This window comes from Macaca thibetana, chromosome 7, assembly GCF_024542745.1.
Source record: "Macaca thibetana thibetana isolate TM-01 chromosome 7, ASM2454274v1, whole genome shotgun sequence".
NCBI lineage: Eukaryota > Metazoa > Chordata > Mammalia > Primates > Cercopithecidae > Macaca > Macaca thibetana.
The window spans coordinates 71364114-71377482 of record NC_065584.1 but is presented as its reverse complement, the minus strand read 5'-3'; the positions used below and the strand labels follow the sequence as shown (position 1 = coordinate 71377482).

Genomic DNA, 13369 nt, shown 5'->3' with positions numbered 1-13369 from the left:
CATATATATGGGTGAAGCATTTGGTCTTTCAAAAAAGCACCAAACTTCCCCTAACCCTGCTGTTACCTTAAGGTACCACCCTAGCTCTCACTTTCCGCCTACTCCCCAAATTGTCAACTAGTCCATACTTGCTGTTTCCACTGCTTCCCCACCCACAATCACACTGGACTGTATAATTCTTAACTCTTTGCATCCTCATCACCCAGGTATAATTGCTCTTTGGAGGTAGTTTTTACCTGTCTCATCACCAAATCCAGTGGCTACACAATAATCTTTAGGCCTCTTAACTACTCTGTACCTTTAAAATCCTCTCGTCCTGAGGCTTCAGTGACCCCGAGCCACCCTAGGCTTCCTGTCTTCCTGGCAGTTCCTTCCCTGGATGCTTCTTTAGCTCTTCTTCCTTCTTCCTCCTAAATGCAGGTACATCCAATGGATATGTCCTTATGACCTTCTTCCCTCTCCTTCTACCATCTTCCTAACTATGTTTAGTTTATTGGATATGGAAGCCCTCCCCCAACAGTGGGCTGTTGGAAACACAGACTATCCAAAGCCAGATACGTTTAGCCATGAGACTTTGCAGAATCTCCTACCAGGAAATGAGAGTAGGCACTGGCCCAAACACCAAAGCAGAAGAATCCAGCATAACAGTGCAGCCCTGGGACACCATGCTGGATGCAGCTTAGGACAGGGGATGGGCACAAAGGGGTTTGACCATAGAATAAAGGAGAGGTCCAAAGCTGTAGGTCAGTCAGTGTGCTTGAAGAAGCTTATTTCTAATGGTTGTATATAGTAGGCTTAAGTGTTCCCCAATCTCTTCACAGGGGTTAGGTATCCCTCTTGTACTTCTCCATCATGTCCTTTATCACACTGGATGCAGGGTATTGTATATTTGCTAGTCTATATCCAGCTCTAGACTATAAGATTTGGAGGGCAAAGACCATATATATCTTTATCATCATTATAGTTCCAACACCTAGACTAGTGCTTGTCCCAGAGAGGGTGCTAAATGAATTTTTATTGGAAGAGTGAATGAACAGGATTTTTAAATTTGGGAATTAAGTTAGAGGGAAGTATGGGAAAGAAAACATACGTAAACCAAGATAAAATTTGTACAAAGTGCATACCATACAGTCATGTATTATTGCTAGAGGTAGACTGCAAATTTCACTCTGAACTGCCTACCAGTGAAAGCAAAGAAAAAATATCAGTGATAAAATTTATAGTGACTGTAGGATTTTAAAAGATAAGCTGCTCAGATGAAGTATAAGTATCACTGTGTTGACTTAAGAGAAATGTCTCCATGGACCCCAACAGAGTGTTACTGGCTTGGCCACAGACAATGTCTAACAGGCCATCTTTATAATAGTGAATGCTATAGGGCTATTTTTTACCATGTCCTTCAATATAGGCTAATCACATACTATAAATTTAAAGTAATTCTATGAGAAGGGAGACCAGAGTAAAGTAATCAAGTGCCCAGAATGCTGATGACCTGGCATAAAATTTAGAATATCCAGTAGTATAAGGTGTGTCCTGAGGCACATGAGTATTTTCTTTCTTTCTTTCTTTCTTTTTTCTTTTCTTTTCTTTTCTTTTTTTTTTTTTTTTTTTTGAGACAGAGTCTTGCTCTGTCACCCAGGCTGGAGTGCAGTGATGTGATCCCGGCTCACTGCAATCTCTACCTCCAGGTTCAAGCGATTCTCTTGCCTCAGCCTCCTGAGTAGCTGGGATTATAGGTGTGTGCCACCATGCCCAGCTAATTTTTGTATTTTTAGTAGATACAGGGTTTCACCATGTTGGCCAGGCTGGTTTTGAACTCCTGACCTCAAGTAAGCTACCCGCCTCGGCTTCCCAAAGTGTTGGGATTACAGGCATGAGCCACCACGCCCAGCCACACATGCATATTTCTCATAATATTATCTAAGAGCTCTGTGATCAAGTACATTTGAGAAATACTGCCTACTCAGATTCTTATTTCTTGGATATTTACATGTACATTGACATATACTAATGTTTCAAAAAGTTCTTCAGTAAAGAAACTTTGTCTAATCTAGAGTGTTACCAAAACAATTTGATCATTTTATCATATACTACCTGTTTACATTTCAGGGAAATTTAAGGATGACACTTTGGGAAACAATCTTCTAGGGAAATTATGGACTGCACGTCTACAGACAACCCTGTGTGAATGTTGTTTCTCACAATTAAGTTCTTGATAAGAATCTGTCCACAGAGTGTTCCAAGTGACAGTCACTTGGCAAGAACTTGGAGTGCAGATAATCTGTGCTGTTATTTACAAATGGGCCTTTGACAGTTAACTGAATGGCAGGTCATCTGAGGAAATTAACAGCTTCTACTCAATCTTTGTTTCCATACCCTTCCCAGGGAGATCCCAAGGGAAGCTGAGTATTATGTTAGAAAACAGTCATGACTCCATTCTACTGAAACCCAGTGAAACCATCTCAGTAGAGAACAATCTGAAAATCTAAGCTAGTCTGAACCGCAGTAATAGTATTCTTCCCAAGAACTTCCACGTGCTTCTAGAAGTGGTGAAGAACACACTCCTGTTGTTATTGAAAATAACATCTATTGATGATCTTAATCAATGACTATTCTCTATGGGTTTATGTGCCAATAATTTAGGCTGCTCAGTTTTCTCCATTGAAACTTAAGATTTAAATCACTAGATCATAAAAAAAATCATACAATGCATTGCCCCTTCTATCTGGGCAGGCATGCTTTAGATGAACAACAGTGGGAAAATATAATTTCTATGACAAGAGGGAGGAGAAACAAAGTTTATGTCCTGGTATATTCCTTCCTTCTAACTAGCTGACAACTTCCCTCTGTAATAGGTCAGAAAACCGTCAGCTAAATGAGGAACCAGAGAAATACACAGTCCAGATCATCTGAGCTCTTAAGAAAGAGGAGAAAGAACTAACCTTCATTTTTTTGTTACTAATCTCCTTAAAACTTCTAAAATATTTTCTGCTCTAACTTACTAGGCTTCATAGAATCAAGAAAGGTAAAGCATCATATAAAAGTGTCACATAAGTGAGCTAAAAACATTTTACATTTCACTCTAGAGTTCATTATATTTTTGGCAGGAAATTTATCTTCCTAATTATGTTTTACTTATGTTGAAATTAATTTTAATTGGTATTTCCTGTGAACACACTGAGTAGAAAGCAGGAAAGCCTGTCTAAGATTAAAAATTGGCCTTGGATAATCCAAAATTCACACTCATTCTGAGTGATCTCATCTATGCCCACAATTTCACCTATTCCTGATGCTCTGAGGACTTCCACATCAACATCGCTCCTCCAGTCTCATTCCTGAGCTATGCAGTGCATTTGAACAGACTCTCGGGCAACTTCGCCTATATGTTGACATATGCAATGTGAATTCATCTTTCTGGCAATTTCTTACCTCTGTTCCCCTCTCCCTATAATCCCAGCTTCAATGATTAGATCCACCTTCCACCCAACTGCCCAAGTCAAAATCTAGAAGCTTCTCTAGACTCCTTATTCCTACTCACCACCCTTCTTGGGACTAAAATCCTTATCCCTTGGCATGACATTGAAGGGCCTTCACAGTTTAGCCCCATGTTTCCCAATGAAAGCAGTGTTGGCAGTTAGGGCACAACAGTTCTTCTGTTTGCAGGATTGCCCTTCTCATTTCTAGTCCCACCCACTAAATGCCAACAACAATCCCCATTCCCCATCATAACTGGAAAACAAATAAACAAATTTAAAAAGATCATCTACATTTCCTAATGCTACTTGTAAGGTAATACAGCCTCTAGCTGAGAATCACAAGTCTAGCTTTGCCTACCTTTCCAGCCCCATCTCTCCCTGCATTCCTCCATAGACTTGACATTCCAGCCACACTGAATGATTTGCACTTCCTGTGTGTGCTGTGCTCTCTCAAGCCAAGCCTCTGTGCCTTTGCACATTGCCGTTTTCTCTGTCCCTCGTGTCACCCCTCTCCTTACTGAGGGTGATGGCTAATTTTATGTGTCAACTGGACTGAGCTAAGGAATGCCCAGATAGTGGTAAATCATTCTTTCTGTGTGTATCTGTGAGACTGTCTCTGGAAGGCGTTACTCTCTCTGAGCAGAGAGTAGGCTGAGTAAAGAAAATCCACCCTCACCAATGGGGATGAGCATAATCCAATCTGTTGAGAACCCAAACAGAACAAAAAGGTGAAGGAGGGGCACATTCTGTCTCTCTTCTTGAGTGAGACATATATCTTTTTCTGCTCGTGGATGTCAGAGCTCCTCATTCTCAGGCCTTTGGACTCTGAGACTTACATCAGCAGCACCCTCTCCTCTCAATTCTCAGAACTTTGGTCTTGGACTGGGAGTTACACCATCAGCTCCCCGGTTAAAATTTGGACTGAATTACACCACCGGCTTTCCTGGTTCTCTAGTTGGCAGATGGCAGATTGTGGAACCTCTTGGCCTTCATAATCATGTGAGCCAATTCCTGTAATAAACTCGTTTTGTTTCTCTGGAGAATCCTGACTAGTACGTTGGGCCAACCAAAAATCAATACCTCAAGATTCAATTCAAACCCTTTTGTCCTGGGGAGTCCCCTGCCCACCCTCTACCACAGTAACCTCTTGTCCCTGTAAACTGTAGCTCCCCTTTGGACTGACCTAGACAGACCGAGCTTCAAAATACCTGCCATAGGCTGGGTGTGGTGGCACATACCTGTAATCCCAGCACTTTGGGAGGCCAAGACGTGGGGGATCACTTGAGGTCAGGAGTTTGAGACCAGCCTGGCCAGCATGGCAAAACCCCATCTCTACTAAAATTACAAAAATTAGCCAGGTGTGGTGGCACGTGCCTGTAATCCCAGCTACTCAGGAGGTTGTGGCAGGAGCATCACTTGAACCCAAGAGGCAGAGGCTGCAGTGAGCTGAGATTGTACCACTGCACTCCACACTGCAGCCTGGGTGACAGAGAGAGACTCCGTCTCAAAAAATAAAACCAAACAACAAAATACCTGCCAGGCCCACATCCCACTTTGGGAGAACTGCCCTCTCTGTAGCCCTGCCCTATGTAGATCAGCCCTTTGTAAATACTGTGATATCCTCACAGCTGATGGACCAGGAGTGGTACCTGAAGCAAGGGTGGCCAACCCATAGGCCAGTGCCCTATGATGTGCCCTAGCTTGAAAAGATGAACTGGGTCCATCAGATTCTCTTTCTCTTTCTCTCTTTCTTGGAAATTTCTAGGAAGAAGCACTGTTTCTTCAATTGATTCATACTGTTTGTATGAGTCAATTGTCAGGAGCTGCTATCACTGAGGAAAGGGCCCTAACTCAAGAGTCTATGTGGGCCATGAGAGTGATGGGGAGACCAGCAGTGTCACACAGGTAGCATGTGGACTGGACTCCTCTCCTCTATTGCTTCACCAGTCCATGGAAACACTGCCAGTAGTATCGGGGGACCCCAAGGAGAAAGAAGCACAGAAAGAAAACAGGGCACCAGGAGAACTGAGCAGCAGAGAGTGAGCCCTATGCGTAGAGACGACACTTGTCCCTGATCTGCCTCCAAAGAGCCTCCCAAACCCAAATGTGACAGGGCTTTATTGTACTGTACTGACCTACAGAGGAAAAAGTAGACTGAAGGGGTAAGCTGTTTCCTAGTTCTGCTTCCACCAATTTCAAACCCCGTGGCCACAGGCAAGTGTTTCTGGAGCACTTTTCTGATCTGTAAAATGGAGGTTCTAGTTTGTTCTCTACTTTAAGACCTGTTCAGTGATTAATTAACTGTATTGTCCTCGGACAAGTCGTTTGGCCTCTATGAGGCCAGTTCCTGCAATTTTAAAATAAAATCAATAAATTTCACTTTGCAAAGAGGTGCAGTAATCAACATAATATATATATAAAGTGTCTTGTACTATGACTTCTTTTTCCAAACATTGCAAAAATCATAGAAGACATTTTTGTTGGTATCTATAGTTATAAATATGTATATATAGCATATTGATTAGCATTATTCTAAAATCTTACTGAAGTCTGCTGATTTGATGTTACTTAAATCTTATACCAGTTACAGCTCTTCTAGAATTTGTCCAGCAGTTCTCCTGGATTTTACAGGAAAACCCCACACAGCAAAAAACAAACAAACAAAAAAGCCCACCTTACACCTACTTTTATACTATTCTGTAACTGAAGAATTATCATTACAGTTGAGCAGTCTCAAACAAGGGATTGCTATACTTCTAAAAACCATTTATCACTTGTTTTTTATTGCAACACTTTGAAATCCTTCTGTAGGCTATAAATCAGTGCTCTTTTTTCTGCTTACTACCTACTATTTCAGTTTTACTATTAATAATAGCTTTAAAACCCTTATAATAGCTGTGGAACAATTTTTCTGAAACTGCTTATTATATGATTTCCATTAGTAACAGCTGATTTTTTTTCTAATCCTTTTGGACATCTAGAACTCTGAGAGTCCCTGAAGTCTGGGGACTCTTGACCTTTCTCTTTCCCACCATCCAATCAATTATCAAGACCTGTTTTGCCTGTTTTAAAAATATCCCTAAATGAGTGCACTGCTATTAACCTAGGCCCAGAACACCAGTACCTCTCACTTGAATGATTACAGCGGTTCCCTAACTGGTCTCCCTACACTCAGTCTCTCGTGACGGTGCTCTGGATATGCCAGTGAGTAACACAGGCAAGGTATGAATTTCCAATGCCATGGAGCTTTTTTATACTAGTGAGAGAAAGACAAAAAGGGGTTCCTCAAGAAAACCCCAACTTGCAAATTGTCATGAGTGCTATATAGGAAATTAGCAAAGTGCTGAAATAGAGAATATGGGGAGAGGGCATTGTAATTATGAGGTGGTCAGGGAGGACCTCTCTAAGGAGGTGACTTTCAAGGTAAGACTACAAGAGTAAGAATGAGTCAACCAAGTGAAGAGTATGAGCACTGCAGGCAGATGCAAAGGACCCAGGAAGAAAGGCATGTCTTTTTGACTCTAAGAGAAGCCAACTTATTCTCTATGGCAATGAGCAGGGTCAGCACCTCTCCACCCTCCAGCACAGACAACTAAAGTGTGGAAATGAGAAGAAGCATCCTACCTAGATGGATGAATGCCTTTTCTACAATATAAATGTGATTAGGTACTTAAAGAGCTTCATGATTTCCCATAACCCTTAAATGTTCAAGCAATTTAATTTGTAAGAACCTTCACACTCAGGTCCCTACCACTTTCCCACCCTTATCCATACCCATTTTCCTTGTCACCCTGCAATAATCACCTTTTGGTTCCTTGAATGCACCATACTTTTCTGTGTTCAGTACTTGCCTCCTCTGTCCCACTGACTGAACATGATTCCCCTTGCCTTCATTGATGGATCCTTTCTCACTTCACCTTTGAAGCCTCAGCTTAAACATCACTTCTTTCAACAATGCCTCTCATAGCACTGTGTGTCTAATTCCAGTCATGAATTAACTTCAGATCTCTGGGAAGGAACTTTATTGTGTCTTATTACAACTGCCCCTGGTGTGATTAGCATTATATTCATCAACTATTCTTTGGCCGAGGATCCCAAACTGCTCTATGACCAACTCATTGTTTTTAAAACCCTTTTAGAATGCACAGATGAAGTACACTGTACCTTGCCATTACAATATTGAGAATGGCGTGTCTATCTAGGCTCTAATCCAAGGTGGTTACAGATGTACCAGAAGAACACCCTCCTTAAGTCAACCCAGGGACAGAGTATGGCTAGAATAGCTTAAAATTAGCAAAGTCTGTTTGGAGGTTGCAAGCAGTGGAAGGAAGAGAAATTAATCCAGGTTTCTAAGATCACATTCCCAAGCTAAATACAGAAAAAAATATTCTAACATTCACTTCTGACGGCAACCTTTTACAGACAGAATCCAAATGCTAGGAAGGTGGATTTCAGCTGCTTAAAATCCTGCTACAGTGAAACAATGATTTATATTAATTTTCTTTCACTAAAATTTATATGCAACTAGCCCTCTTCTAAAGCAACTGGTTATCAGAAATATGACAGCATGTTTATATGCCCACATCTTTTTTTTAACCCACTTGGCTTTAGATTGCTTGAGACTAAACCTTGAAATAATATAGAATGTTTGTAGTTCTGAGCAGAAATGCCATAAAGTAATGCAAATTAATCATTTATTAGTCAACCAGTACCTCATGCCTGACAGTTTGCTATATAGCATATGCAGAAAAGACAAATGAGAGTATGATGATGTGTAGCTAGCTGCCTTAGGGGACTCACATGATCTGAGAAGCCTGCCTCCCATCGCTCTGGTAGGAAACCACTTCCATGTTAAATTCCAGAGGTGGCTTATAAAAGATTTTCCTACTGAAATGTCAAGCTTCCTACGCTGGTTCTAAAGCCACCAATTGCATGAACCCTATTTATTTTATGTATATCTGGCTTGTAGTAAGAAAGAATTTGAGATGATATATGTGTATGTGTGCAACAAGATCAAAAGTAAATTAAATAAGGAAGAAGAGGCAGAGATAACGGAGGGTAGAAAAGTAGGATGAAGCTGGGAATGAGGCATCATGTTATTTCCATGTCTTAAGTTTCACAACTATTTGGCAGATTAATTTATATATATATGTATATATATGTGTGTGTGTAATGAGATTTGTTATTATTTCCACATTATATATACTCTTAAAAAAAACAGAAACAAAACCAAAAATCCCTCTTTTTCGAATTTATCAGGTGGACACAGTGGCTCACACCTGTAATCCCAACACTTTGGGAAGCCAAGGTGAGTGGATCATTTGAAGTCCAGAGTTTGAGACCAGCTTGGCCACCATGGTGAAACCCCGTCTTTACTAAATATACAAAAATTAGCCAAGTGTGTTGGCGCCCACCTGTAATCCCAGCTACACAGGAGGCTGAGGCAGGAGAATCACTTGAACCTGGGAGGCAGAGGTTTCAATGAGCCGAGATCGCACCACTGCACTCCAGCCTGGGGCACAGAACAAGACTCTATCTCAAAACAAACAAACAAACCAATAGAATTTATCCATATCTTTTTCTCTAATTTTGTTTGTAAGCACCTAAAAGTAGACTCTCACTGATTCTACTGTCAGCATTTGGTTCATCTAGAGCAAATTTTTTCCAAATTCCTCTATCTATAATAATACAGTCAGTGAATGTAATATTGGTGATATTTTAATAGTACTCTCAATCATCTGAATGACATTCCCTGTTAAGGGGAAAATAAATGAGACACTGTTAGTCAGATAGTTTGTTTCTCTAAACAAAACCCCAAAGCTCCTAATTTATGACAGGTGGGCATCAACCCTAGGCAGAACAGACAACTTCAGTGCTGCCTACAGTGTGGCATCATGTGCTCTATTTCCCATAAGCAGAAGCTCAAAATTGTGGCCAGGTTTAAAGGCACTATAATGGCAATTTCCTAGAAAGTCACTAGGTGGAAGGGATTTTTATTATGTCTTCTTTCACAAAGACCATTGTTCTCTCAACCAAAGCCATCCCCTCCAGTGTACAAGAGTTTTTGATTAAGTATTTGTTCTGATTTTTTCATCACTGCATTTTCCAGATACATTTTTTTTTTCTATTACAGAGAGACTCGCTATTTGTAAGGAGTATGTCAGCACTTTCTCACCAGTTACCCCGAAAGAGGAAATGTACTTGAAATGAGAAGCAGTAATTATTGAGATCTGTCTGCTTCTCACATGCTAGGGCTGTGTTCAGGATACTCTGTTGGTTAAAGATCAGCAGTCAGGTTGCATGTGACCCAGGAAGGTGGAGTCCTCATGGCCATGGAAAAGGTGCTTCTAGAAGCAATGGAAAATTGCTTGAGGGTATTAAGAGTGTGTTGGACAACACTGCCTGATGCGAATAGTATTAAATAGCAATATGAGGACAAAACAAAAGGAAATGATGAAAGCATTTACACTTTAACTATAGGAAATAAGAAAAGAAAGATGTTGTTCCTCCTTTGTATCCCATCTCCTGTCAATATCAAGACCCATGAGGCAAGCATGTAGGCCTTAGGGTAGCAGTCTTGGACTGCAGGATTTGGTTCAATGAGCTAAGGAGGCCTTCAGAGATTCCATGGTTCGTTTGGGGGTGTTTAATCCCAGCCTAGGGAAGTCTTGTCTAACTGGCTCAAAATACAGGCATTTTCCCCAAGTTTTGTTCTACATCCTTAGTTTCACATTAATTGTTGTCAGCCTACACATTTGAAAAAGGTGATGAGCAAGTCTGTTCCAAGATGGCCAAATAGGAACAGCTCCAGTCTGCAGCTCCCAGCATGATCAACACAGAAGACAGGTGATTTCTGCATTTCCAACTGAGGTACCTGGTCCATCTCACTGGACTGGTTGGACAGGTACAGCCCATGGAGGGTGAGCTGAAGCAGGGCAGGCTGTCACCTCACCTGGGAAGCACAAGGGGTCAGGGGATTTCCCTTCCCTAGCCAAGGGAAGCCGTGACAGACTGTACCTGGAAAAACGGGACAATTCTGCACAAACACCATGCTTTTCCCACAGTCTTAGCAGCTGGAATACCAGGAGATTCTCTCCTGTGCCTGACTCGGCAAGTCTCACACCCATGGAGCCTTACTCACTGCTAGCGCAGCAGTCTGAGATCAACCTGTGAGGCTGCAGTCTGGCGAGGGGAGGGGTGTCTGCCATTGCTGAGGCTTGAGTAAGTAAACAAAGTGGCCAGGAAGCTTGAACTGGTCAGAGCATACCGCAGCTCAGCAAGGCCTACTGCCTCTATAGACTCCACCTCTGTGGGCAGGGCATAGCTGAACAAAAGGCAACAGAAACTTCTGCAGACTTAAACATCCCTGTCTGACAACTCTGAAGAGAGCAGTGGTTCTCCTAGCACAGCATTTGAGCTCTGAGAACAGACAGACTGCCTCCTCAAGTGGGTCCCTGACCCCTGTGTAGCCTAACTGGGAGACACCTCCCAGTAGAGGCCGACAGACACCTCATACAGGCAAGTGCCCCTCTGGGACAAAGCTTCCAGAAGAAGGATCAGGCAGCAGTATTTGCTGTTCTGCAGCCTCCACTGGTGATACCCAGGCAAACAGGGTCTGGAGTGGACCTCCTGCAAACTCCAACAGACCTGCAGCTGAGGGACCTAACTGTTAAAAGGAAAACTAACAAGGGAATAGCATCAACATCAACAAAAAGGACATCCACACCAAAACCCCATCTGTAGGTCACCAGCATCAAAGACCAAAGGTAGATAAAACCACAAAGATGGGGAGAAACCAGAGCAGAAAAGCTGAAAATTCTTAAAACCAGAATGCCTCTTCTCCTCCAAAGGATTGCAGCTCCTTACCAGCAATGGAGCAAAGCTGGATGGAGAATGACTTTGACGAGTTGACAGGAGTAGGCTTCAGAAGGTCAGTAATAACAAACTTGTCTGAGCTAAAGGAGGATGTATGAACCCATCGCAAGGAAGCTAAAACCTTGAAAAAAGATTAGAAGATTAGACGGATGGCTAACTAGAATAAACAGTATAGAGAAGACCTTAAATGACCTGATGGAGCTGAAAACCATGGCACAAGAACTATGTGATGTATGCACAAGCTTCAGTAGCCAATTCGATCAAGTGGAAGAAAGGGTATCACTGATTGAAGATCAAATTAATGAAATAAAGCGAGTAGAGGAGTTCAGAGAAAAAAGAGTAGAAAGAAACAAACAAAGCCTCCAAGAAATATGGAACTATGTGAAAAGACCAAATCTACATTTGATTGGTGTACTGAAAGTGATGGGGAGAAGGAAACCAAGTTGGGACTCACTCTTCAGGATATTATCCAGGAGAACTTCCCCAACCTAGCAAGGCAGGCCAACATTCAAATTCAGAAAATACAGAGAACACCACAAAGATACTCCTCAAGGAGAGCAACCCCAAGGTACATAATTGTCAGATTCACCAAGGTTGAAATGAAGGAAAAAATATTAAGGGCAGCCAGAGAGAAAGGTAGGGTTACCCACAAAGGGAAGCCCATCAAACTAACAGCAGATCTCTTGGCAGAAACCCTACAAACCAGAAGAGAGTGGGGGCCAATATCCAACATTCTTAAAGAAAAGAGTTTTCAACCCAGAATTTCATATCCGGCCAAACTAAGCTTCATAAGTGAAGGAGAAAGAAAATCTGTTACAGATAAGCAAATGCTGAGAGATTTTGTCACCACCAGGCCTGCCTTACAAGAGCTCCCGAAGGAAGCACTAAACATGAAAAGGAATAACTGGTACCAGCCACTGCAAAAACATGCAAAATTGTAAAGACCATCAATGCTATGAAGAAACTGCATCAATTAACAGGCAAAATAACCAGCTAACATCATAATGACAGGATCAAATTCACACATAACAATATTAACCTTAAATGTAAATGGGCTAAATGCTCCAATTAAAAGGCACAGATTGGCAAATTGGATAAAGAGCCAAGACCCATCAGTGTGCTGTATTCAGGAGACCCATCTCACAGGCAGAATCACACATAAGCTCAAAATAAAGGGATGGAGGAAGATCTACCAAGCAAATGGAAAACAAAAAAAAAAGCAGACATTGCAATCCTAGTCTCTGATGAAACAGACTTTAAACCATCAAAGATCAAAAGAGACAAAGAAGGCCATTACATAATGGCAAAGGGATCAATTCAACAAGAAGAGCCAACTATCCTAAATATATATGCACCCAACACAGGAGCACCCAGATTCATAAAGCCAGTCCTTAGAGACCAACAAAGAGACTTAGACTCCCATACAATAATAATGGGAGACTTTAACACACCACTGTCAATATTAGATCAATGAGACAGAAGGTTAACAAGGATATCCAGGACTTGAACTCAGTTCTGCACCAAGCAGACCTAATAAACATCTACAGAACTCACCACCCCAAATCAATAGAATATACATTCTTCTCAGCACCACATCACACTTATTCTAAAATTGACCACATAATTGGAAGTAAAGCACTCCTCAACAAATGGAAAAGAACAGAAATCACAACAAACTGTCTCTCAGTCCACAGTGCAATCAAATTAGAACTCAGGATTAAGAAACTCAAAACCACACAACTACATGGAAACTGAACAACCTGCTCCTGAATGACTACTGGGTAAATAATGAAATGAAGACAGAAATAAAGATGTTCTTTGAAACCAATGAGAACAAAGGCACAATGTACCAGAAACTCTGGGACACATTTAAAGTAGTGTGTAGAGGGAAATTTGTAGAACTAAATGCCCACAAGACAAAGCAGGAAAGATCTAAAATCGACACCCTACCATCACAATTAAAAGAACTAGAGAAGCAAGAGCAAACACATTCAAAAGCTAGCAGAAGGCAAGAAAAA

At 41.5% G+C, this 13369-nt stretch overlaps 1 long non-coding RNA gene and 1 other non-coding gene across 5 annotated transcripts in view; both read left to right on the top strand.

The window, feature by feature from the left end:
• Positions 1-13369, top strand: part of LOC126960092 (uncharacterized) — a 145309-nt gene that overhangs the window by 70462 nt on the left and 61478 nt on the right. The gene's annotated exons all lie outside the window — the stretch shown is intronic.
• Positions 6056-6116, top strand: LOC126960238 (U7 small nuclear RNA). The gene has a single exon (XR_007727807.1). It is a non-coding gene; the product is annotated as a U7 small nuclear RNA (small nuclear RNA).